This window comes from Mustela nivalis, assembly GCF_964662115.1.
Source record: "Mustela nivalis genome assembly, chromosome: 4".
NCBI lineage: Eukaryota > Metazoa > Chordata > Mammalia > Carnivora > Mustelidae > Mustela > Mustela nivalis.
In genome coordinates, this window is record NC_139023.1 from 876,181 (window position 1) to 900,689 (window position 24,509).

At 51.6% G+C, this 24,509-nt stretch overlaps 1 protein-coding gene across 3 annotated transcripts in view; it reads left to right on the forward strand.

Annotated features, from left to right (window-relative positions):
* Positions 1-4,266: 4,266 nt before the first annotated feature.
* TMEM150C (transmembrane protein 150C) overlaps positions 4,267-24,509 on the forward strand; it is a 68,477-nt gene continuing 48,234 nt past the window's right edge. Inside the window, exon 1 of one of the 3 annotated variants that reach the window (XM_082726525.1) lies at positions 4,267-4,651. The gene's annotated coding sequence lies outside the window, so the exon portion shown is untranslated. Of the gene's footprint in view, positions 4,652-4,790; positions 4,902-24,509 lie in introns of those variants that run through there. The other 2 variants (XM_082726523.1, XM_082726524.1) reach the window with 2 other exon arrangements.

Genomic DNA, 24,509 nt, shown 5'->3' on the forward strand with positions numbered 1-24,509 from the left:
TGATCTAAATTCCTCAAAAACAGCCGTTTGTAATAAAAGAATATCATGCTATAACATGATTAATCTTTCTGATTTCTGATTAATACTTTCTGATGTAGAAACTATTTTTTTCTCAGATACATAATGGACGGCTTCCATAAACTTGATGCATGTTGGCTAAAGGCCTAAAAGAGGATTGAGGGAAATCAAAACTGGTCACGCTTTCTGGGTTATGTCCTCGCGGCAAACAACAGTCTCTTAGTTCAAATAGGGGAAGTGGGGTCACAGTGAATTTCAAAATACAGAATCTGGCGTTTACTCAAGGTTTTCCCTCTGAGCACCAGTCACGGACCTCTTGCTCTCCCACAGGATGAAGAGAACGAGACGACGACACCGAGAGCTCCAGAGAATGCGGACGAGGGCTTGGGGACTCCCACAACCCCGTTGCCAAGTACAGAACACGGAAACCGTCACCAAGGGGATCGCACCAACGTCAGCCGCGTGTCCGCCTCCCCAGGAAGGCGCCGCCGTGTGTGTCTGTCCACACGGAGGAAATCCTTGTCCCTTACACTGCGCAGCCCTGCCGGCCGCGGGTGCGAGGGCCGCCCGCCCGGGGAGGCCGACTCTGAAGAATGACCATGTCCTTGAGCTAGGACGCGCTGTATGTGGCTGTAGCCTTTCAACGTAGCATTTTCTGACTGAGAGATCCCTTTGACCTAATCCCAGCTGATCGAGATGAGGCAAGTACTGCCGCCCGCTCCTTAGGAGATGTTGAACCAACATTTAGATCCACTTCGATGTTTTACTCCAAGACCCTCGCTTCTCACGGTCCGGTCGGTGAGCTTGGGCTACAAGGGGTCTCCCAGGAAGGGCTTCCTTGACACGCGCCCCTTATTGGTAATTCGAGGAAGATGCCAAAATGAGACGCCCTCAGAAGCTTCCAGGCCCGAGGTGGAGGGTGGAACGTGTATCTGAGCTTGTGGCGGCTGTGTGGACGCGGCGGGACCGCGGTGCCAGCAGAAAACAGCCTTCTTGTCCTCTGTCGCGCCTGTGGGCGCTCCCTGCAGGGCTATTTGTTTGACCGTCCCTGAGAGGAGCTGCCATGTGGGCCTTGTGCCTCCTGGGGTCGATCTCAAATAACAAAAAGGGCCTCTGGTTACTTTTAGTCGAAAATCCAGGCCTAGACCCGTGAGGGCCGACTCGTCACAGTAAGAGCTCCACAGTCCAGAGGCGAAGGGAAGCGAGGGCTGCTCCTGTGTTTCTCGCAGCCCGGGCTTCTCCCTCCTCCTTGCCCCCGGGGCTGCCCAGTCTTCCGGGGTTGACGCAGGAAAGAGCGAGCTGCGGAGAGAGAAAGGAAGACTTTGGGGGGCTGTAGCCGGCTCGGCCTCTCCGGGGCCAGCAGATGGTTCCGACCGACGCTTTCTCTCGGAGGCAGTTTGGCAGGTTTGCCAAAGCCTCCCTCAACCCTACCTCCCTGCCGAGCCACCTCGCGCCCCCCCGCTTCCTGGGCCTGAGCGAGTTCCTTTCGCCTCTGACTGGCGGCCTCCAGTCTTGCCTGGGCCCCCGCCACCTGCAAACAAACCTCTGCAGGTGTTGCCTTTCCAGGCAAGCCTCTTGGGGAGGATCAAAGTCAAGCCCACGCTGTCTCCCCCTCTCCAGACTTGTTTCCCATGGAAGTAAATTACTTCCCCTACCACGGTCTCTATCCCGTGTTCAGGCCACTCTTGCCAACTCTGGCCTTTTCGATTTCTCAAGCGTGAGGTAGACACCGGCCCATGGTGTTCCCCAAACTGCAGGGGACACATCCAGGGCTCTCCGAGAGCTCTGCCTAGAGTGCCTGTCGCAGACCTAAGGTGAGAGGAAAGCACCCTCTGACCTGTCCCTGGGGGGTCGGGGGGCATAGGAGGGACCTCTTAGACATCTTCATTCCCTCTATGGAAACCTTTCTCTGACCCAAGCGGCCTCACCAACCCCCACCTCAACCTTTGGACATCTCTAAGTGAGACGTTAAGGGAACACCCCTTGCAAGTCCCAAATCACCGCCCTGCGCCTTGCTTGGAAGGTGAGAGGGGCTGACTCGTGTGTGGGGTGTCTGTCAAATGGAAATGAAATAATAGCTCCCATTTTATTTTTAAAGATTTTATTTATTTATTTATTTATTTGTCAGAGAGAGAGAGCAAGCGAGTGCACAAGCAGGCAGAGTGGCAGGCAGAGGTGGAGAGGGAAGCAGGCTCCCTGCCAAGCAAGGAGCCCACTGCGGCACTCCATCCCAGGACCCTGAGATTATGACCTGAGCTGAAGGCAGCAGCTTAACCCACTGAGCCACCCAGGCATCCCTATAGCTCCCATTTTAACATCCTGTTACCAAATGTTTTCTCTTTCTCTTTCCAATGGTCCCTATAAAGATTCCTTAATAGGTAGATGTTGGAAAAGATCAAATGCCGTTTCAACAAACTGCATAGTTTTGTTGTTTATCGGAGACTAACTTGAATTATCGGTGGCTGGCACTAACTTCGTGGTGCAGAGTTTTATTACAACAAGATATACTGCAACTCCAGCGGCAGCAAGGATCCCTGAACCCCCGCAGTGTTATTTATAAGTCGTGCTTCTCTGCTTTTCCAACCAAACAAGGGACGTGGTTTGCATCGTAAACAACCACAAACTGGCTGCCTAAGAGAAAGGAAATGAGCAAAATACAGAATTTCTTAGAATTCTGCATGTTTTGTTGTGGTTTCTATTAGATAACCAGGTCTCATATCAGAAGAGCCATGGCCCCTACTCAGACCAGTGGACACCTGTGCTGTTCACTGAACACTGGTCAGTAGCGCGGTATCAGAATCACGGTGCCTCCTCGTGGTCCTGGGGACTGATTAAGCCTCTGCATAATGATCTCCATCCTGTCCCACCGTGGCTGCGGCTGGCGTCTACTGGCAGGCCTTAAACCCTATTCGTTCTGTACTTAGCCCTTTCCTCAAAGCCCCAAGCGTTTTTGGAACACTGTCAACAAATCATTTAGGAACACAGGATGAATCTTTATGTACATTTTTTTAACAGACAACCGGTTCTAGGAAAGTATTTCGATCTTACACACATATGTGATTTAAAATAGCACAGGTCATACTGAGTGCAGAGTGAACACATTTTAAGGCGTGCAGTTCGAAGAGCAATAAAAGGAGATAAGAGCGTAGATAAAGTTGCGTTTTGTTGGTCATCAGTTCTCTAGACGTTTCACTAGATGGCTCAGGACAGTGACAGACCTGGTCACAGCAACCAGCACTCCTTCGTGGCCAGTATTTTAACATAATATCTTAGTTGTCGGTGTCACCGTCAGGAATACAGTTTCGTTCATACTTGGGGCTTATCTAGATGGACATCTTGGAGAGGAAGGTGGTTGTGATCTGGTGTTGCTGGCGAGTGGCGCTGAGCCCACCATCCTTGCAAATCCAAGTTGGTTTCTTAGGAGTGGGCCTGACTCTAAGTGACAGTGACATCTCAAATAAATTAAACATAGTGCAGGGGTTCTCAATCCTCCTGTGGAGAAAAGGAAGGACATTCTATAAATCGAGGGCCCTTTTTCCAAGAAAGGCAGTGACTTAGTCATAGGCAGGTCAAATCATCTACTTGTGAAAGTACCTTCCCCTGCCACCCCTGCTCCTCCCGGATCCCGACTCTGGGGTCTATGGTGGGAACGGGCTCTTGTCTTTTTTTTTATTCTTTTAAAGGCCTTCGCGGGCGGTTCTGGTGTGCAGTTCAGGAGGGGTCGAGCTGTTTGGATGCATCCGGAACTTCTGGGAGACGGGCTGGGAGACCGTAGAGGGTCTGGCTAGCGGGTTCCTTCAGGCACCGCAGAGAGAGGTGTAGGGCCCGAGGCGCATGGAGGGGGAGGCCCTCACACCCGGCTGGGGTCATCCACCGATGGGACTTGGAGGGGCTCACGGATCCCGTGGAGAGTGTGATGAGGGACCATCCCCGCAGACACGCACGGGCTGACCCAGACCCCTCAGGGGGTCCCGAGGAGCAGGAGTTTCGTCGCGAGCAGGTGGGCCGCACCCGCACTGCGCGGGGAGGTCCTGGCCTCGAGAGGCCGGCGGGCTGGTGGCCGCAGCACAGCGGCTCGCGCCGGGTGAGCAGGGCTGGTGGGGGAGGGGCGCAGGGGGTCGGGCCGGGGTTGAACCCTGGGCCCTGAGCCGCCGCGGACCCAAGGAGATGGGCGTGGCCCGGCGCCCCCGGCCGGCGGCCGTCCTGGGGCGGGGGCGGGGGTCCTCCCGCGGGGCCGCGAGGAACCGGAGCCCGCGCGGGCGGGGGGACAATGGCGCGGGGCTCGCGGCTGCCCGAGGTCCCCGGCGCGGCGCCGGGTCGGCCGAGGTGGGGCGCGGGGGCGACTAGGACGCGGGACTGCGGTCTCCCCGCACCCTGACGCGGCCGAGCGCCCGCCGCGGGGTCGGAAGCCGGCGGGGCCCGGTCCTGCCGCGGGGGGAGCCGCCCCGGCCGCTGGTGCAGACCCGCGGGCGCGGACCCGAGGCGGCAGCCGGAAGGTCACCGCGGGTCGCGGAGAATCGCCTCCGCGCGGAGGGTCGCCCGTTCCGTCCTGCCTGTCCCCGGGCGGCGGCGGGCGCGTCCACGCGGGCTCGGGAACGCGGCGCTTCGGCGGTGCCGCGCGGCGCAGCGCCGGGTAAGGACTCGGGGCCCGGGGATGGGGGGGGCGGCGGCCGGAGGCCCGGGGGGGGCGGGGGCTCGGCTCTCGGGGCGGCCTCGCGGCGGGGACCCCGGGAGGAGCGCGGGGCGGGCCGCGGGGCGGGGGCGGGCGGGCGCGCAGGTCCCACCCCTTCCTGAAGGAAGCGCCCGCCTCGCCGCCGCCGCCGCTGCCTCCGCCGCAGGTCACGGCCCCGCCAGGCGACCGCGGCCCCGCCGCTCCCGACCAGGTAGGCGCGGCGCCCCCTCCTCCGCCGGGCCGCGGGGCAGCTGGGCGCGGGGCAGCCGGGGGCAGCGGGGGCCGCGGGGGCCGCGGGGCAGCCGGGGGCGGGGGCCGGCTCCGCGCCCAGCTTCGAGGCGGAGACCGGGGACGGCGGGCGCTGCTGCGGGACTGGGGCGCCGGGGTCCTCCCGGCCGCGGGGGCCCCGCTCCGCCCTGCCCCAGCCCCGCGGCGCCCCGGGCGCGGGTGCGCCCGGCCGAGCCCCCGCGGGGGAGACGCGCGTGTCCGGCCGCGCCCGGAGCTGCCCCCGCCTGTCCCCCGCGCCTCGGTCCCCGCCGCCGCCGCAGTCTGTCCGCCGAGCCCCTGCGCCGCCCGCCGGCCGCGGCCCCGTCCCGCGCGGTGACAGGTGTCCCCACGCGCCAACCCCCGCCGCACGGCCCGGCCCTTTGTTGTCCGGTGGACTCGGTCGGGAGCGACCCCAGGTTCGGCCTCCGGGGCTCCTGCCGCCGCGGCTCACTTGACCGTTAGCCGAGTCGGGCCGGCTCGGGCGACGGGGCCCCGGGAGGGACCGGGAGGGACCGGGAGGGACCGGGAGGGACCGGGAGGGGCCGGCAGGGGCCGGCAGGGGCCGGGGCGGCACGAGCTCGCCTCGCCCCGCACAGCCGCGCCGTCTCTCCGGCCGCACGCGGGCAGGACGCGGGCTTTTCGGCTTCTCCGCGCCGGCGGGGGCTGCCGGGTCCGCTCGTCTGTGGGAGCGACTCGCTGCGGGTGGCGGAGGGCGACCCGGTGCGCGGTTTTCCCCGCCTCAGAGGAGTGTCGCTCCCGCGTGAGACTCACGCTCCCCGCTCGGTGCTCGTCGCTCCCGTCCGCGCGTCCGGCCCCGCGCGCCCCACGGGGTCCCCACGCCCCACGGACGGTCCGCGGGGCCCGGTCCCTGCGCGGGGCCCGGCCGTGCTCGCAGCGCGTCCGCAAGAGCAGGGGCGGCCGGTGGCGGTTTCGAGGCCGGACGGCGGTGCGAGCTCCCGCTGGGGCATTTCTGCTCCGACCCGGGCAGGGTTCGGGGCGCGCGGCTGTCCCCGCCGGCCTGGCCGCAGGCGAGGGCGACTCTGGAGACCCCGCGGCGCCGGCAGCGAGCGGACCCGCTTACGGTTTCCAGGACGAACTCGTTGGGCTCGCGCGTGGGGTGTTTGCGGATCAGAGAGTTTGGGGCTCAGCCGTCGTGCGCGAAACCCCGCACTGTCTCCCCTCCGCGTCCCGGAGACGCTTCCAGGCTGCGGCCTCCTGAGGGGCGGCGCGTTTCCTCGGGGGCCGCAGATGGGCCTTCTAGGGGCCGGTCGGTTCTGGATTTGTCCCCCAGGCTCGTCGCCCGGGCACTGGCCACGGTAGACAGAAGGGAGGAAGTGCGGCCCGCGGGGACCACCCCTGGTCGGTGCTGCCGACCTCGGGCTGACGCGGCGGGAGCGGGGAAGCGCGCGGTCACTCTGCCGCCAGCGCGAGGCCGTCTGGGTTGTTTAAATCCAGGTTAAAGTATCTTTGTAGCCGTTGCTCAAGGCACAGATTTCTCCTCGAATCCCCTTACAGTGTGCTGTGCGCAGGGGAGCTGCGCCGGGCGGTGACGGTGCGAACCCAGTAGGGCCGGTGTTGGGCTTTGCTCTGGATCCGCCACACCCGTGTGCTGTGACCTTGCGGGGTGTCCGCTCACGGCCCCTGCTCTGCGGTCATCCACAGGGACAGTTCTTTGCGTCACTGCTTCGTTTCCCCTGTGCCCGGAGCGCACCTCCGGCGTCCGGCGGGCCCAGAGCCCGACGGCCTGCGGTCCCCACGCCGAGAAGCTGGCGGGGCCTGCAGTTGGAGCCTTTTGCTCCCACGAAACTCTGGCCACTGGGGATCATTTCAGGAACCAAAGGAGCAAGACAGACACTGACAGGATAACGTATGACCTCTCAGTCTCCCCGTCAGCAGCAGAGTCTGTAGGTCCCAGAATCCATCCCACAGTGGTGATCAGTTCTGAGAGGCTGAAGTAAGATTTGAGCTAAAGCTCTCAAAAGTGTGATACAAACATCAAGTGTTCCTGAATCGGGGCCTACATTCATGACAAGCGAGGAGCACACTCTGGTGTGTAATAAAGGCTTTACCCAGAGCTGACGGCAGAAGTGCCTCCCTACTAACTCCAACGGCAGACTTCTGGCTCTGCCGGTGGCCTGTGTCTCCATGGTTTCTCACCAACTGTTCTGAGTACTTTCAAACGAGCTTATCTAACGAGTTGTTGTTTTTGCCAAATACCCCTTCCTGGCGTGGTGGGATGGCGAAAGATAGCTTCTTGGCGATGGCAAGTCTTCATGGGAAGAGATTTCAGACAAGCAGTTGCAATGATAGTGTGAGGTAGCGTGGAATCTTCCGGCAGACCAACCTCGCTGCGGAGCAAGTCGAGCCAGCGCTGCTGAGTCGGGCTTGGAATTCTTCTACTGATTAAGAAATCAGCATTTTTCTTTTAGCCTCTGTAAATGGCCTTTCTCTATATTGGTGCTGACCATAGGGGCGCCTGGGTGGCTCAGTGGTTAAAGCCTCTGCCTTCGGCTCAGGTCATGGTCCCAGAGTCCTGGGATCAAGCCCCACATCAGGCTCTCTGCTCGACGAGGAGCCTGCTTCCTCCTCTATCTCCCTTGCCTACTTGTAATCTCTGTCTGTCAAATAAATAAATATATTGGTGCTGTCCAGTAAACCTTTCTGTAGTTCCATCATTTGTCCGAGGTGCTGGCCACAAGCCACATGTGGCTGTTGAGCACTTGGTATGTGCCTTGTACAACTGAGGGACTCAATTCTAATTTTTATTTAATTTTAATTAATTTAAATAGCCACATGGGACTAGTGGCTATCATGCTGGACGGTGTAGCTCTAAATTGTTTTTACCTGTTTCCTGTAGAGATAACATTTAATGGCAATTCCTTTTTTTTTTTAAGATTGATTTTATTTATTTAGAGAACATGAGTGGTTGGGGGAGGGGCAGAGGGAGGAAGAGCAAGAAAATCCCTGCACTAAGCATGGAGTCCGACGTGGGGCTCGACCTCACAACCCTGAGATCATGACCTGAGCCGAAATGAAGAGTTGGACCCTTAACTGACTGAGCCACCCGGGGGCCCCTGTTGGCAATTGTTCTTTGGAAGAAAGTGGAAATAGGCAGTGATAGACCCAGAAATTAAATTTCACTCTGTCATCCTACTGTTACCAAAACACTAGCATTTACTCTAAAGGAGGTGTTTTATGCTGAAGTTTCAGCCCACTCTAAAAATTAAGTTTCCCTTTTTAATTTATACGTATTTGCTCACCCGCAGAATAAGCAATGTCCAGAGCGGTTTAGATGCTCGGCCCCGTGCGAGCGGGTGTTCTTCCACATCCTCGAATCTGCTGTCTTGCACTAATAGAATCATTTATTCTTAAAGTTGGTTTCTGTGCTTCTAGATTTCTCAAGGGGAGGGACGTTTGAAGAAGAGGTGGCAGGTGAGGGCTGATGCACAGCCATTCTCCCGTCCGATTCCCGTTCCTGTCTAACAGTCACAGAAATCCCGTGAAAAAGCCAACAAATGAGTACCCCCGCCTCGGGGAGCGGCTGAGGCCACTGGGGGAGGCTTCATGAATTTCGGAAATGTTCCATGTACTCCTGTTTTGGTTTGTCGTTGTTTTTGAGGTCTGCCGTGCACCATAACAGGGTCAAGCCTCCAAGACGAGACACATGTTCTTGCTTAACTTTCTTCTTATGTTTCCAAAACGTTTTCATACACCCTTACAGTATTTTTCAAACCATGTGTCCTGAGTCATGGAATTGATGTAAAAGGTTAAGGTCAGTGTTTGTTTTTTTAATGAAATGAAATACACAGTGGAATAGGAATTCTCACTCTGTGTCCCTATCAGTGGGAGCTGCTAGCGACTGGTGAAATTTTTGCTTCTCCCATGTCCGGCAAATACAAGGCCACAGGGAGAGTGGTGACAGAAAGCACAACATTACCAGGACCCTCGGACTCAAATCCTGATGCTGCAATGCCCGGTCCTTATATAGTGAGCACTGTATAAGCAGGGTCATTATTTCTAGTATTATTATATGAGTGTTTGTGTGTCTCTTGGATCATGATATCAAATATTGCCTTTGAAAGTAGACTCAGGACCCACTTTTGGGAAGCATTGATCTAAGACCTCCACAAATCACTGAGTACTTCCCAAGGGCCCCCAAGGAATGCTTCACATGTATTACGTTGCTTCTCACGACAGTCCTGTGAGCCTCGCCGCGATCCCATGGTACCTCCAATCCCAGGAAGTCGGAGAGGCAGGATGTGAGCCCCAGGCAGTCGGTGACAGATCCTCACCTTCCACACTGCAGTGTGACAGCGATGTGCAGGGGGACAGCGGCACACCGTGAGGCTCAGACATTGCGTAGCCTTGCACAAGCACAGAAGTGAGCAGACCACAGCTGTCGTCTGAGTAAGATGAATCCTGTTGGGTGGGTGGGGAGTCACTCTGTGTTTATTTGCTGTCCTTACGCCAGGAGAGACCTTGCTGCTCCCAGCCTCTGGCCCCTGAAAGTGAATGCCCTGGATCAGGAAGCCTGGGGACCAAAGAAACGCAAATTACCCAAAGACTGACTACAGACTGTGTGGGCTTCCTTCCTTCCTAACCACTCCCTGACTTCTACCCATTTTGTAGCAAATCGTCCCATATGGTCTGAATAGATAAGGTCCATCCCATAAATCTCCCACTTTTTACTACATTCTAAATTGTTTTTTGGAATCACTTCTTGCCTGTAAGTGTTTCGTGATATGTATATATTTTTATTTGTAATAGACATATAATAGTATAATACTTTCAGATGTACACCATGATGATTAGGTATTTGCATATGTTGCAAAAGGACTAAGTCAGTCTAGTTAACCTCCCTCAGCACATAGAGATGGATATTTTTTCTTGGGATGAGAACTTTTGACATCCACTCTCTCAGCAATCTTCGAATGCAGAATACAGTATTATTTACTGCAGTCACCACACTATACATTATATGCCCAAGACGACTTTATAACTGGAAGTTTGTACCTTTTGATTTCACTTTAATATAATAAATGGAAAGAGTGTTGTTTTCAGAATTTTATGTATAGGGGCAGCCAGGTGGCTCAGTTGGTTGAGCATCTACCTTCGGCTCAGGCCATGATCCCAGGGTCCGGGGATGGAGCCCCGTGTCAGGCTCTCTGCTCAGCAACGGTCTGCTTCTCCCCTCCCTCTGCCTGCCGCTCCCCCTGCTTGTGCGCGCTCTCTCTGTCAAATAAATAAGTAAAATCTTTTTTAAGATTTTATTTATTTATTTGACAGAGAGAGATCACAAGTAGGCAGAGAGGCAGGCAGAGAGAAAGAGGAGGAAGCAGGCTCCCTGCCGAGCTGAGCAGAGAGCCCGATGCGGGACTCGATCCCAGGACCCTGAGATCATGACCTGAGCCAAAGGCAGCGGCCTAACCCACTGAGCCACCCAGGTGCCCAGTAAAATCTTTTTTAAAAAAGAATTTTATGTACAAGGAGAGGTCTTAAAGCAAGCTGGAAATTTTTTTTTCCCTCACCTAGTGTAATCTAGAAAGTAAAACCAAATTCATTTTGGAAGGAAGGTTTCAGTTTTCCCTAAAGGTCAAACTAAATCTGAGCGACCACATGTCCATGGACTTCATCAGGCAGACGAGAAGAGGAAACAGCTTGTCGTCTCGGCTACTTTTCTTCTTTGTACTCCATGGGTAGAGTCTGTACCCCTGTCTCCAGAGGTGGACACTTCTGAAGCTTGGAACGACATCTGAATGCCTCCAGGACATTCTGGAGATTTTAAAGGAGTACAGCGAAGGTCTTTGAAAACGTGCCGGAGGTCGTGTAATACTTTTAGGCAAGTGTAGACAACACTTAAGAAGTCATTGTGAGGGCGCCAGGGTGGATCAGTCGGTTAAGCGTCTGCCCTGGGCTCAGGTCATGATCCCAGCATCCTGGGATCGAGTCCCACATTGGGGGTCCCTGCTCAGCGGGGGATCTGCTTCTCACTCCCCTCTGTTCCCCTTGCTTGTACTCTCTCACTCTGTCAAATAAATAAATAAAAATAAAATCTTAAAAAAAAAAGTAATTGTGATTAACTATGGCAGTAGAGGAAATCAGCCTGTAGTTTAAATGGTGTTATTTAACTGTGCAGTAATTATAATGAATTCTAATGGTTTTCAACTGAATGTAAACATAAGTGTCTCCAAAAATAGCAGAGCCTTACTGTTCATCAAACATTTCACTTATTAACAAAGTAGACTGCTTCCTGTTTTTTTTTTTTAACACTTATAATGATTTAGCTGCCACAGAAATAGTTTAGATGGTAATAATGGGACGTTTTAAGGCATAAATTAAAACCGCACACGGCCAAGGGCACCTGGCTGGCTCAGTTAGTAGAGCATGTGATCTGGGGTTGTGAGTGCAAGCCCCATGCTGGGGGTAGAGATTACTTAAAAACAACAACAAAAACAAAAACAAAAGCGGGCCCCTGGGGGTTCAGTTCATGGTCTCAGCTCAGGTCTTGATTTCAGGGTCATGAGTTCAAGCCCTCTGTTGGGCTTCACACTGCGTGTGGAACCTACTTAGAAAAACGAAAAACAGGGGCACCTGAGTGGCTCAGTCAGGTAAGCATCTGCCTTGTCTAGGTCACAATCTCGGGGTCTCGGGACCGAGCCTCACGTGGGGCTCCCTGCTCAGGGGGGGTCTCCTTTGCCTCCCTCTGCCTCTCCCCCAGCCCCACTCATGCTCTCTCTCCCAAATAAATAAATATCATCTTTAAAACAAAACACAAAAGCAAAAGACAAACAAAACAAAACAAAAAAACAAGAAGAAATCTGTACATAGCCAAAATGGACATGATAGTATTTAAACTGGTCTGGTTAATAAAACAGCCTTTCAAATTATCTTTCATTTTATTGACTTATGAGTGAAAGGTGGTTTTTCTTTTTTTAAAGATTTTGTTTATTTGAGATAGCAAAAACAAGAGATAGAGAGAGCGAGAGAGAGCAGGGAATAGGGCAGAGGGAGAGGGAGAAGCAGGCTCCCCGCTGAGCAGAGAGCCCGATGTGTGGCTCCATCCCAGGACCCTGGGATCATGACCTGAGCCCAAGGTGGAAGCTTGACTTGAGCCACCCAGGCGCCCCACTGAAAGGTGTTAATTAAGAAATACTGATACCATTGTAAAGCCATTTCAAATAGATACTATTTTTTACTGCACCTGGACTGTTTGTAAATTAGAATTCCATAATGTAATTATTCTGGAAATTCTAGTGGAAATGTATCTCCTGGAATTCCTGAGTTCTTTTCAATAAAGTTTTTAAAATGTATTTACGTAGAAACACGAGCAACTAAAAATACCTGCATGCAATGGCAGTAATAGGAACTCATGGGGGATAGTTTTTCTTTCTTGTGGGATTATGTTCCCACATGCCCTAGACTTAGAAAATTTTGAAAAATTTTCCAGGCTTGTCAGTGACAGCACAGAGTTCACTAGAACAGGATTTATCACCCTATAATTTTAATAGCTAATAGAATTGTTCCTGAATAAACTGATTATTTTTTCTATGGCATTTTAATGGGTGTTTTTCCATTTTATTTTGAGCTTCTATGGGGCATAACGATTGATTTGTATGAAAAGGAGTGGGTTGCCATTTGCATGCCAAAATCTTGATTTTCTATGTATGCATGTAAAAATAAAGACAAAGTTTTCCCATTAACTGATTTGGGGAAAGGACGTCCTTGTGATCAAAGAGTAGCACATGGTGATCTTTTAAGATGAGGCCATCGAACAAAGTGAGCGTTTACTTGTAGGGCCACAAACTTGGCAGTTCGCCAGCGGTGTTCTCTGTCAGCCGTTGGACAATATTTCTGCCGTCCCTCGCATGTTCCCTCGCCCGGAGGAACTTTTTCTTCACTGCTACTTCCTCCTTATTCATAACACAGGTTTTAACTCCTTTCAGCCCCTGGGAAATTAAAGAGGATTGTTCTGGATGATAACTGCTCCCCCAATGAGCATTTCTAAGAGCTAGAAAAGCCTTAGGAAGTCAGATAATTTATTTCTTAGAGTCGTGGCATGACCACAGTCATCACAGAAAGATATCTAGGCTCCATTCTACTTTTAGCCTGTGAATATTTTACACCAGTTCTTGAGATATTGTCTGTCCGGGCTGACTTCACGGCACTCTGACGTTGAACCTAGGCTCAGTTCCGTTTCAAGTGTCTCCTGGTTTGCTTGCTTGTGGCACATGTATCTTGTCTTTTCCAATTAAGACACGTCCTCCGCACGTCCCCTGCATTTGGACAGGTCTTTAAGAAGGGAGGCACTGGCTGCAACTTTGTCCTGGGTTGTGTTTCCCAGCACGTGTGTGTAGCGAACAGTCTTGGATGATAGAGGTAGCGTTGCCCTCAAGCAACGGGCAGGCATGCGTCCATCCAGTATGAAGGACACGGGTCCGCAGGCCGGCCTTCCTGTCCAGGAACGCTCCTGCCTGTGTGTGCAGGGGCCACGTGGCCCTTGTTGTGACACCTGTAGATGTCAGAGCTGGAGGACGGTTACGAGAAAATGCAGGTACTCTAGCTATTGCTGTCGCTGAGAGTAATACAGTCATCTGTCCCTGACCCAGGAGCCCCGGGTCTTCTTCAGCATCCATGACTTGTGCAAATAGCATAAAATCCCAGAATTTCCCAGTTCTCAGACACCAATTCCGTGGGCTATTATGAAACTTGAATAAGGTAACGAATAGAAGTCATTTAACACAGTGCCTGGCAGACAGTAATTGCCTGATAGATGTTAGCTGTGAGTTATTACCGAGCTGGCTATTAACTCTGAGGTACGAAGGTGAGTCCCAGATTCTTGTGTCCAACTTGTATCTTAAGGTAGTGGTTTTTCAAGCTGTAGGTCAGCAGGGCTATGAAAACAGACGAGTAGATTAATTTTTATAATGAAACAGAAAATACAATAGAATAGAATAATAAAGAAAACATCCAAGTGCAGAATTTGTAGTAAGGATAAATACTGATTTCTGAAATATTTTTCAGTTATATACATATATATCTGTATATTGGATTGTGATATTAAATACTTCTGTTTACTGTCAGTCTTGGTCAAAAAAGTTGGAAAGCCACCACTGCCCTAATACATGTAATGGAACTACTCAGAACTGTTTTCATGGGAGCCTAGAATTCCTGTCCTAGTTCTCATTCTGGAAAAGGTGTATAAAGGGCCGCTTTCATCTAGGTGTGGCTGCTCAGAAGGAATGACCAGAAGTTCAGTTTGTTTACCCTCTGCAAACCATTTTGCCCGTGATTAACAGAAAATCAATATAGCCACAGGTTACTTTCAGAAGAAGGGGATTAGGGACACCTGGGGGGCTCAGTGGGTTAAAGCCTCTGCCTTCGGCTCGGGTCATGATCTCAGGGTCCTGGGATCGAGTCCCGCACCGGGCTCTCTGCTCAGCGGGGAGCCTGCTTCCCCCTCTCTCTGTCTGCCTCTCTGCCTACTTGTGATCTCTGTCTGTCAAATAAATAAATAAAACCTTAATAAAAAGAAGAAGAAGAAGAAGAAGAAGAAGGGGCCTGGTAGTTGTTGTTAGCCTCCGCCACTAGAACTTTCTGCGGTAATGGAAATGTTCCCTTTCCGCATCTTGCCATATGGTGGCCACTCTGTGTTGAGCAACTGAATGTGCAACTGAGGAGCTGAATTTTTAATTAAAATTTTTAAAAATCTGGATTAATTGAAATTTAAATAGCCACATGGAGGCCCTTGGACAGCACAGTTTTATTCAAACTGAACACAAAGTTGTGGTTTCCTCCAGTACAATTAACTGTGTTGTGGCTTCGGTACTGCCCCAAGTGCAGCACCCTTCCACTGCGTGGTTCAGACAACCACTGACCCTTGCCCCCGCCCGCTGGGCGGCCATCAGGGTGAAGACGTGCTTGAGGAGCGGCTACCTTGGACAGCGCCACACACCAGGAGAAGACGTCTGGTTGCTGGGGGCAGAGCCTCTCAACCCTGACTGAACAATAGAATCATTTGAAAAGCTATAAAAATCCAGGCTGCGCTCCAAACCAAAGAAGACATTGTTTATTTTTTTTTAAGATTTTATTTATTTATTCATGAGAGAGAGAGAGAGGCAGAGGGAGAAGCAGGCTCCATGTCTGATGCCTGGCTGGATCCCAGGACCCTGAGATCATGACCTGAGCCAGAGGCAGTCGCTTAACCATCCGAGCCCCCCAGGTGCCCCGAATCAGACATTGCTGAGGCGCTCCTGGGCTGCTCTTGCACTTCGTCATCTGGGAGCACCCCCGGCCGGCAGGACAGGCCTGCGGTCCCCAGCTGGCAGGGGCCGGGGCACATGAAAGACCGCGGACCCCTCTCTTCTCTTACAGATAAAGACTCCAGCTGATCTCTGGTGTGGAGAGCTGAGCTGTTTCCTACCTGGTTGCCCTTGCACCAGAAGTCAGTCCCCTTGCTCAGTGGGCCAAAGTGCAAATTTGTGTGTGACAAAACTGAGCTTCAAAGAAGGAAAATATAGTCTGTTACTGACCTGATTCACATGCGCAGTGCCTGCCATTTATATACCCAGCAAGCGTTTGTAGACGTCTGCCTGTGTGTTTGCGGGAAGGCGTGCCCCTTCCGTCCGGCGGGGGAGGCCCACCCAGTAAGAGTGATCCGACCTCAGAGGAAGCGCAATGTGGAGAGAAAAGCCCCCGGGTGCCTCGAGAGCACTGCCAGGGCTTGGTGTCCTGGGATCCTGGGTCGAAGAGCAGAGACCTCGGAGGGTTTCTGAGAGACACGGACACACAAGTTGAACCTTGTAGGATCAGAAGGAACAGTCACATCTAAGAGGCAGAAAATGAGGGAAAGAACAGATGCGCCCTGGGCGGCGGCCCTGGCCTACGTCTTCCGTCCCTTTACTGCTGAGACTCTAAGACAGCTCCCTCCTGAGGGAGGCCCGTGCTGCAGTTTTAGCAAACTTCTTGGGATATCCTCATCCTAACTGGTTTTTGTCATTTATTCATTCACTCGATTATTCATTCCACGTGATTTACTGAGGTGTTACTATACGGAGACGTATCTAGGTGCTGGAGATAGAGCAGAGAACAAAACAGACGCATTCCTGCCCTCCGGGAGCCGTACAGTCTATTGGAGAAGACCAGCCAGAAATGGGTAGACAAGGAGATAGACAGCGTACGACAAACGGACGAATGTGCTGTGGAGAAAAAGAAGTCATGGGAAGGAAGCTGGAGACGCGTGAGAACGGGAAGCCTCCGAGCACGCGGTCTCTCTGCAAACTTAATAGCCTTTCCAGCCACTTTTCTGAAACTAGACTGGGTCCTGCCTTCTCTTTCTTTTGTTCAAGCCTGGCCATCCACCGACGTCCGGAGCCCTGTGACCTCCTCCGTCTTCCACAGTCCGCGTCAGTGAGACCTCTCACACCCACCTGCCTTACCTCCGCCCGCCATATATCGTAACTTGCATTTTCACGGCTTCTTAACGTTTTCATTTCTGCTCTTTTGAATCCCCCCACTCTTTCCCTCCGCACCCCAGGGAGCCCACGCGGAATGAAGCCCTTGACCTTCCGCTGATTGCTCTCTCCCTCCTCTGTGGGTCGCTGCATGGAAAGCCGTGTCATCCCCAACTCTAAGACCATGGTAAACCGCCTTCCACGCCTCTCAGCACACTCTCCGTCCAGCTCCCAGGCACTTCATTCATTTCTCGGGTTGCTGGCTCTGTGCCTGCCCTGCCTCCCGCCTCCCCATCTCTTGTCCTGACTCTCAGCAACAGCAGTCGACCTGGATCAACAGACCATAGATCTGGCCTCAAAATCCACGGGACCTTTTCCATAAGTTCCCCTCCAACTAAACCGTAGCTGTTCACTCCCAGGCCTCCACCCAGGTTCTTGTGCCATTGGGACTTTTCCACCTCAGACATCGTAGCCTCAGTGTCCCCTTCCCTGGGCATCCCTGTTTCCTTCCAGCTGCCTCACACCCTCCTCCCTCCACTGCTTCAGCTCCGCAGAGGCTCCAGGCTCGGACTTCCTTCAGGGGCCCCAGCTCTTCCTTAGAAATGCAAATGGAGTCCCCTGATCCTCAGAGTATGTGGTTTCCTTTTTTGCACGTCTTTAAGGCCAGTCCATTCCCTGAACCCGGAATGCCATCTCTCATCCTTCCTTCGGGACCTTGGCTCTGTTGAGAATCCTCTTTCTTCTGGGTCATGTACCTCTGCCCTTTACTGGCCCCTCCCCTTAGCCAAGCACCCACCAGTCACGTCCAGAAAAATAATTTTCTTAGGTTAAGTAAATTAAGATAGATCATGCCAACAATACTATACTGAAAATTGGAATATTGATGGGGATACGTGCGTGTGTATGTGTGTGTGTGTATCAATCACACGGAGAGGTGATCACAAAAATAAGTTAAAAGATATTTAGACAGATTTATTAACTGATTTTCTTTTTAAAATTTATTTATTTTTAATTTTGTAGTAGAGCACGCATAGTAGAAAGTCACTTAACCAGTTTTAAGTGCACAGTCAGTGGTGGTAAGTTTACTCACGGTGTTGTGCACCCAGCCTCCAAAACTCTTTTTATCTTGCAAAATTGAAACTGTACCATTGAATGACTCCCCCTTTCGCTCTCCTTCTCCAGTCCCTGCAGCCACCATTCTGCTCTCTCTGAATTTGACTAGTGCAGGCGGCTTGTGTCAGTGGGATTCTGCAGTGTTTGTCTTTTTATGACTGGCTTATTTCACTTAGCATGACGTCCTGGAGGTCTCTCCATGCTCTAGGATGTGTTCGAATTTCCTTCCTCTTGTAAGGCAGAGTATTACTACCTTGTAGGTGTAACCCTATTGCTAAATGATTCCATTTTTGAAGTTATTATTAGTATAAACACACACACACATAACAGATTGCACGACAAGATGTTAACCGTGGTTCTCTCTTTCCGTTGTGGAATTCTGAATACTTTTCGCCCTTTCCCTGACCTGTACCTTCTAAAGTATTTGCAGTGAGCCTCCTTCTCTGTTGTAAAAGCCAAGGAGACTCTTCCTCAGTGACGGTGGGTCACACCCGCAATCGGCACCTGCCGGGCCACAGGCCGCCCCCTCACCTGCCCCCACTCTGCTCTGAGCCCCGCCAACCCCAGCCTTCTGCATGCGCATCCTTTGGAGGCCTTGGAGCCCTCGCGTGCCTCTTGCTGCGGCTGCATGGGAGACCTCCCCGTCCCTGCAGATGCAGCCCAAGGTCATTTCCTCCTTCATTGCACACCCCCTGCCCTCAGTGCCAGGTCGGTTCCTCCCTCTGGAGCTCCCCAACCCCCCATACCTGTCTCTGGTGCTGTATCCTTTCCTAATGGACGGTGAGCACCTCGGGGCGAGGACTCTGCGTTCGTCGGTGGACTCTCGGCCGGTGGCACAGAGCCTGGTAGATGAGCCGAGCAGCCTGGGGAGCGTCCGGCCCTCAGAGGGGCTGGAGTGCAGGACGCTGAGAGAGGCGGTTGGAAAAAACTTGCCCTGAGGCCCTTTTTCCACCACCTGCTGTTGCCCCTTGCATGAACAATGTAATGTATTAAAGATACATTTTACTAAAATTTAATTTGACTTTTTAAAAGATTTTATGTATTTATTGGAGACAGAGCTAGCTAGAGAGAGCAGCAGACCCCCCCACACACACACACTGAGCAGGGAGCCCAACGCGGGACTCGATCCTAGGACCCTGGGATCATGACCTGAGCCCAGCAAATTCTTAACCAATGAAGACAACCAGGCGCCCCTACATTTAATTTTAAAATCAAAAACACCCCATTTTTATCTTAATAATGCCGGTGAGCTCTGGCCTGGTCCTCGGTCTCCCATGGTGCGTGTTTGGTAAATCCCTGTTCATCTCCTTGGTCCCTGCCCAGCTCCCTGTGAGCAAACCTCCCTTCCTTCAGTTCTGCTGGTCGACAAGCTGGAACAGGAGTTGGGGGGGGCTCCTTCGTCATCCCCCGCCCGTCATAGGCAGTGACTAGCAGCCTCCACCACGGGTCCGACTGCTGCCGGTCAAGCCCGGTCGGAGAAGGGAAGGAGTGAAGCGATGCACTGCTGCTCCGGCTCGGAGCCCCTGGTGAGGGGAGACAGCGGAGGATGCTTGCCCGCTGCCCTTGACCTGGCAGCGAACATCATACTGTAGTAGTGAGCCTTCAGCTCAGTTTATGATCCCAGAGTCCTGGGATCGAGCCCCCTGCGTCGGGCTCCCTGCTCAGCGGGAAGCCTGCCTCTCCCTTTCCCACTCCCCCCTGCTTGTGTTCCCTCTCTCGCTGTGTCTCTCTGTCAAATAAATAAATAAAATCTTTTAAAAAAAATTTCATAGGCTTGTTCAGGTAAGTAGTTTTGGATAGTTCCCTTCCATTGTAAATGAAGGATTCTAGTCCTACTTTAGGAAGTATGAGAGGGGCAGATGAGAAGATGAAAAAGTGTTTTTTTTTTTTAAGATTTTATTCATCTATTTACTTGATAGCGAGAGAGATCACAAGTAGGCAGAGAGGCAAGCAGAGAGAGGGAAGCAGGTTCCCCGCTGAGCAGAGAGCCCGATGCAGGGCTCGATCCCAGGACCCTGAGATCATGACCTGAGCTGAAGGCAGAGGCTTTAACCCACTGAGCCACCCAGGTGCCCTGAAAAATAGTTTTAGTTACTGGGGAACTTAATCAGTTGGGACCCTCTTCAGCTTCTCAACCCACAAGGATTTATATTGGTTTTTCTTAAGGAAAGTGGTCCAGTATGAGTGACTCACCCAAAGCACCTGAAATTATTTTAGCAAAAATTATTAATGATACAACACTTTGTATCTGAAATGAAACATTTTGCAACTGTTGGACCAGTGTGTGGTTCATTGGCCTGTCTGCACCGGAATCACAGTGGCTTCCTGTAAAGTCTCCTTCTTACCAACCAGCTCTGTTGCGGCTCGGCCAGACTAGAGAACCCTGCTGGCGGTACTGTCCTGCTGGTGTACTGTCGTCGTGTTTTCTTTCCACACACCACAAGGAGTGGCAACACTCCTGAGAATAAGCGTTAGACTCGGAGATGTTAATAACGTTAAGTCTCGGCCTTCCCGTCCTCATTTCTGGCTGCGCGCTCGGATGAGTTACTCAATTCACGGAAGCTTCGAGTTTCTGTTGTTCATCAGTAAATGGATCTGTGTGTCCGTCTTGCTGACTAGGCTGCGGGCTCCCCCACAGAAGGGGTCGTGCTTCATCCATCCTTCGAAACTCAGTACGTGGGACGAGGCCTGGCAGGTAAGAATTCTGCACGTATTTGCCGGGCAAACCAGATTCATCTTCCTTCCTCCCCTCGTCGGTGGTTTCGAGGAGCGGTGGGACGTGCAGCGGCGGAGTGTGTGATGCTGGGCTCTCGGGCTCTGGAGTCACCCCCCGGGGGCCGAGTCCTGGCCCCGGCATCCCCGGCAACGTGACGCTGGACAGGTTATCCTCCGTGCGTCTGTAGACACACGTGATGGTACCTGCCTCCTCGGGTTGTGAGAACTCGCCGCTGTGCCTGTCCGAGGGTCCGGGCTCTGTACATGCCAGTTCTTGGTGTGACACGTGAAAAGCTTTCAAATTGCTGCTCAGGTAAAGGTGACAGTTTTTCCATGAGGTCTTGCCAAGGATCAAATGCTCCGAGATACTTAACAGTAATGTGTCTTTCCTTGTCTTCCCGTGTGGTAATTCCTTCTGTTTCACATTCTTTAAAGCCCAGGTAGGGTGTCTTTCATGGGGGCCCTTTAATACTCACGGCTCACTCTGATATAAAATATAAGGTTCGGGGACACCTGGGTGGCTTGGTCGGTTAAACGTCTGCCTTAGGCTCAGGTCATGATCCCAAAGTGTTGGTTGGGATCAAGTCTCACATCAGGCTCATGGCTTGGCAGGGAGCCTGCTTTGCCCTCTGCCTGCTGCTCCCCCTGCCTGTGCTCTCTCTGCCAAATACATACATAAAGTCTTTTAAAATAAATAAAATATCAGGTTCAAAGAGGGCCTAACCTTGGGCTGTTCCTGGCTGAGACCGGCTGCCTGCTCTCTTCCCACTGTTTGCGGTACAGAAATCGCTCTGGTCAGTTCCCAGCATTACAGATTTTGAAGATCACGTGAAATGATAAGGATTTCGGAGGTGAGGGCACAGTGGCAGGTCCTCCGCTGACGTCCTCTTTTGCTGTCTCTTCCTGGGTCTGTCGTGCGCGGCGCTGTCCGGACATTTCTCCTCCATAAGGTCTCCCCGTCCAGGGAGCCTCTGAGAAAGTGCCTTAGTTATGGGACCAAACCCAAGTACTAGTGACATTCAAGGCCGTGCGCAATGGGAACCCATTCTATCCATGGTTTTATCTATTTATTTTATCGACTCTTTCTCCCAATTCCTCTCCAACGTACACTTTTCCCACCCACTCACCTGAACAGTCTTGGCTTCTCTCATTTTCCTGGTTCTCACACCACGATGCCCTGCTAGGCCCATGGTGTTTGTCTACCTTGGTGCCCTGCCCCGTGGATTCTACGTCTTGTTGAGCACTGAGCAGCTTCTGTCCACGCGTCTGTGTTTCCTTGTATTGAATCTTGAGCTTGGTCAGGTGCTATTTAAAAATGCTCATGAGGACTCCGACTGTTGACTTGATATCAGAAGCTGATTAGCTGGGCATTGAGGGAAACTGCGCTGTTTTATATGTGTAGGTAAAAAAGTAAAAATCAAAAATTAACATTGCCTCTTGGCAGCTGTGATTCCACCCACCGCACACAGCCCGGACCGAATGTGGCAAAACAGACACCGCCGGGGAGCGAGTGGGGCTGCGGCGGCCGTTACCGGGCGCGTCGGTCTCTGCTTCTTGACATTCGTCCCAGGGCCAGCGCAGCCGCTTCGGGCCGGCAGCGTCTCCTCCCTGCTGAGCCCCGGCTGGAGCGGAGAAGCCAGAGCCGGAGCCTCGACTCACCCACGTCGGTAGCGGACGCTCGGGGACGGTCGCGGACGGTCGCGAACACGTTAGCTGCGGCCTGGTCTGGGCTCCTCCCCAAGGGAGTCGGACTTGCACGTGTCAGCTCAGTCTCTGCTAATTGAGCGCATCTTCCACGGTCCCAGGATTTCATTCCGGAGTGAGACCGTCGTGCCAGAGCAGAAACGCTGCGTGTGTCACGGCCGCCAGCCTCTCCTCCTGCCTCCCTCCCTCTCTTCCTGTTCCTCTCCTTCTCCTGGCTGCATCTGAAGCGCAGACGGAGCCCTGGGCTAGGCCCGGGAGGGAAACGGTGCCTTCGCTCTCAGAAGCCACAGCCCAGCACGGGAGACACACGTGGGAGCAGCCGTGTTCTACCCAGAACGTGAGACTGAGCTACATAAGAGGGTGCCGGGGTGGCTCAGTCGTTTAAGCGTCAACTCGATTTCAGCTCAGGTCGTGATCTGGGATACAGCCCTGCCTCGTGGGGAACAGCCCTGCCTCGTGGGGTACAGCCCTGCCTCGGGGGGTACAGCCCTGCGTCGGCTCCGTGCTCAGCCAGGAGTCCGCTTGAGGATTCTCTCCTGCTCCCTCTGCCCCTCCCCCTAAAATAAATAAATAGATCTTTAAAAAAGTAAATGGTGACATAAGCAAACCAGTGAAAATGAAGAGAAAGGGAAGCTTGAAAAGTATGTAAATTTGCATAAATCATACTACGTTTCTAGGATGTGCCAAGCTGTGTGCTAGGTAATAATTGTGTGATGGAAACCTCACGGCAAGGACAGGAAGCAGGTAGGTATAGGAGTCTACTTTTCCAAAAATTAAACTAGAACACAGTCCAATAGAGGCAGAGCTGGGACTGAATTCTAGACCACTCTTTCACTATACCAGCCTGCTCTTATGCCACTATAAAAATAAAGTTGCATCAGTAAATTAAAAGATTTAGAAGTACCAGGGGTACTTTTAAATAGCCACAAAGCTCTGGATGGGCTCACATTCCCTAGGGGAAATTAACCAGGGTAAAAAGGAATAAAATGCAGAGAAATAACAAGCAGAATAAAACAACTTTTTAAAGGAAATATCTTTCAGTTTTGAAGCCTCTAAAGCAATGAATGCTAATCTTTTATTAATTTAATAGCCGAAAGAACAGGCAGAGACATTGAATGACTTATTTTGTGAAATCTCCAAATAAAACTAACTTCCTTCAGGATTATTAAGAAGGTTTTAAAAAGGTTCTTAAACACAAATTCTTATATGTGGTTGTTTCGACTATAATGTGTTTCATTCCAGATGAACTTTACAAATACTGTCAAATTCCAAATTAATCCCCTTGAGTTGTCTTTTTAATTGAATTCCGGATATCTCTAAATTAATGTGGCAAGAGTGGCTTTCTTCACAGTACTCTAATTAACCCTCCAGGAACATTTATTTAAGTTTTTGTGTGTCACGGAGTTTTGTGGGGTTTTTCATGTATATCTCTTATTACAGATAGTCTTAGATATTTTATGGTTTTTCAATGCTATTAAAAATCTTTTGTTTCCATTTTTTCTGTATAATTAAAAGTCGTTTGAATTTTCATCTTTTATCCAACCCTTTATACAAACTTTCATTAACTCCAGTAATATTTTAATTAATCTCTGATCTTATTTTTGTAGTAGAAAATAACTCTACTTCTATATTTCTTATAACTAGACCCCTTATTTCTCTTTGTCTTACTGAATTAGTAAAAACTGCCAAGACGTGTTAATAATCATGGTAACAGTATCATTCAGCTGGTTTTGAGAGCAGAGAGAGACAAAACACGAGTGGTAGGGAGGGACAGAGGGAGAGGGAGAAGCAGGCTCCACACTGAGCAGGGAGCCCAACGTGGAGCTCCAACCCAGGATCCCGAGATCATGACCTGAACAGAAGGCAGATACTTAACGAACTGAGCCACCCACGTGCCCTTCATAGAAGCCTTCTGTTTCTAATTTTCCTAGGTATGTTGTAAGGGATGGGCACTGAATCTTATCAGTTATCTTTTCAATATTCTCTTAGGGTATTTCTTATTTAGTGTCTTGACATATTACATTACATTGACAATAATAATTATCTATCTCCTGGGATAAACTCTCCTGGGTCATGGTTTCTTTTTCTTTCAGTGTACTGTTGACTTTATGTGATGTTTTCCATTTGGGACTTTTTATTCCTGTTACCCATCAGGGTTGTTCATACACATAAGCAGACATCCTATACACATGTGCATTTGGGGGTCACATGGTACCTCCACTTGTTTTCTGAATTTTGTTTGTATGCTGTAAACATTTCCCACGGCATTTGAAATTCTTCAAAACACATTCTTTAATGGCTGTACAATATATTATAGGTATATTATAGCTTATTTAACCCTTCCTCTATTTTCATTGCTTTAAGTTTTTCCTAATTTTTGCTGTTACAAATCATGCAAAGATGAACATCTCTACATATAAACCTTTCCTTATGTCAACGGTTGTTTCCATAGTGTATTAGTTTCCAAGAGCTGCCACAATCTTAGTGGCCTAAAAGAGCAGAAATGTATTCTTTTATTGTTCCAGAGGCCAAACACCCAAAACCAGGGTGTCAGCCAGGCCTTGCTCCTT